The sequence below is a fragment of the Pogona vitticeps genome, chromosome 4 (assembly GCF_051106095.1).
Source record: "Pogona vitticeps strain Pit_001003342236 chromosome 4, PviZW2.1, whole genome shotgun sequence".
In the NCBI taxonomy this organism is placed as follows: domain Eukaryota; kingdom Metazoa; phylum Chordata; class Lepidosauria; order Squamata; family Agamidae; genus Pogona; species Pogona vitticeps.
In genome coordinates this window covers 128,538,571-128,540,890 of record NC_135786.1, presented here as the reverse complement: position 1 = coordinate 128,540,890, position 2,320 = coordinate 128,538,571, and the positions used below count along the sequence as shown (strand labels likewise).

The 2,320-nt window shown below is 44.7% G+C and overlaps 1 non-coding gene across 1 annotated transcript; it reads right to left on the bottom strand.

The window, feature by feature from the left end:
• Positions 1-495: 495 nt before the first annotated feature.
• Positions 496-659, bottom strand: LOC140707248 (U1 spliceosomal RNA). Its single transcript, XR_012087168.2, has one exon. It is a non-coding gene; the product is annotated as a U1 spliceosomal RNA (small nuclear RNA).
• Between the last annotated feature and the right edge of the window lie 1,661 nt (positions 660-2,320).

Below are 2,320 nucleotides of genomic sequence, written 5' to 3'. Positions count from 1 at the left end.
TCCTGGTTTGAGAAGGAGCAATTGATAAGCACTCTCTGAGTACAATTGCATAACTAACCATGTGTCTATCTGACAATTGTTCTATCCAGCCCACACCTAGTTATCTTTCTAATCCAAATAATGTGGGGCGCTGTCAAAAGCTTTGCTGAAGTCAAGATATATTACCATATTTTTCGCTCCATAAGACAGTTTTCCCCCAAAAAAGTGGGGGGGAAGTATGTGCGTCTTATGGAGCAAATACTGTAAAAAAGGGTTCAGCCACCACCACCCAGAAGCCTCCCACCACTGAGCTGGGAGGCCTCTGAACCTGCTCGCTGTGGCAGCCGCATTGGCCATCACCACTCTGCCATCTGCACTGCTGGCTTTTCAGGATCTGCCTCCTGGGGCCCGCCTGGAAAACCAGCAGGGTCAACAGGCCTATGGCAGCAAATTTAAATGGCAGAGAGCAGTGAAAACAGCCAAGGACCAAAGGGGAAAGAGTGATTCTAAACAGACCAGGGGAAACCACAAACGCAGTCCCCCACTACCACAAATTATGCAGTTGATTTTCCCACATTTGGGGAAATCACAGGGATCAGCACACCCAAAGTGCAATGGATGAGCCTCACCCTGGAAAAACCACTTTCATGAGCATGGTATCTCCCCTGCCAGGTAAGTATGAGTTGGAATGGCCCCTGCACCTCTTGCCCATTTCTGTGCCCTGCCCCCCCCAAGGCATGGTGACCACCCCCCCCCCCCGGCTGCACCTCCCACTCAGAACAAGGCTGCATAGCCCCAGTCCTGCCAGAGGCCAAGAGAGCTGTCCAGTGTTTTGAGGTGGCCCGGGACCCCCATCAGGGGCCGAGTGTTCCTCCCACAATCCTCCAGTGCACAGATATTAGCATACCTAATGTGCAGGGGAGGCAGGGAAAGCAGGAAATTCAAACTTTCAGTTAGCGAAGAGGCTGCTTGTCTGCTTCCTTGCTCATCCAAGCGGCTAGAGAGCTGGTAGAGAGACCTGGGATTGCCTGGTATTGTCATTTTAAAATGTAAATTTTAGTTTAAAAGCTGCTTGTTTTGGGTTAAACCGTGCTTGGGTTAAAAGTTTCTCCATTTGAATTGAAACCTGCTTGTGTAGAAATGTGCATACTTGCTTTAAAAGCTGCTAGTTTTGCTTTAAAAGCTGCCTGGGAAGCCTTTCAGACCAGTGACAATCAGCTGTTAGGCAGGGAGAGGGGGGAAGGAGCAGAGAATAGCACAAAATGGCTGCCAGCTGCTGCTGGGTGCTGGCTTTTAGCTGTTTGGTGCTCTTTTTCGGCTGTTTGGGGGGCTACCGAGGCATTGTGAGGAGCTGGGCTCAGTCTACAGTACCTGGTAAGTGACTTTCTTTTATTTTTTTTTTTAAGTTTCTGACCTTTTTTCCCCATAGGAATGCATTAATTAATTTTCAGTGCATTGCTATGGGAAATCTGGATTCGACTTACAAACTTTTCAACTAGTTCTGGGCATACATTGAATGTATTTCCAAAGGGTGTTGCAGTAAGGAAACTGTACTTTATGAGCCAGAACACAAACTTGGCTGCTTATCACAAATTAAACCTGCATACATGGGAAAGCAAAATTCAGTCTTACTTTTAGTTGTTTCCAAGTCCTTATGGTTGTGGCATCTCTTTGATGTATCTAAATCAAAACAGGGCCAGGAAGTCTGAGAGACAGGGCATAGTTATTTGGTTAGTGTTTTTGGAACAGAGTTCTTGCCCGTAGCACATACTACATTTGCTGATAACAGTAGTTTGAAAATTAAGAAAGTCAAAATTCTTCGTGACTTCTAACTGGATTACAGTACCTGCTTCCTGATTTCAGCTACTATAGTTCGTATTCAGTTTTTTTGGCTCACCAAGAACATTGTTCCTGGCTTTGTGTTGCCTAACCTGTTGTGCCTTGCATGCTGTAAACATTCAATTATGTCAGAAAACCAAGATTTGGTCTTATGCTGAGCATGTGCTACTGCTGGTGAATGGGATCAGGTTAAGCTTTGTGTTGCTGTTCTTTTGCATAACCTAAAGTAAATAACGAAAACCAGCTGTTAAATAGTTTAATTTCACTATTTATCCTCCACACAACTAAAAGGAACTTCTCAATGCAGTGCCAAATCAGACAAACCATTTCTCACTTAATATAGGCTTGAGCTATAGTTGGGCAGAGTTGCACAACATCTCATCTGTCATTGAGACATTTCTATAAGCATGATGAAAGGATGAAAGGAAATGTAAACTTTGGTAGTGTGGTATAGGTCTTATCACTGGCTGATAATGGTCTATATGTACCTGACTTAAATTTA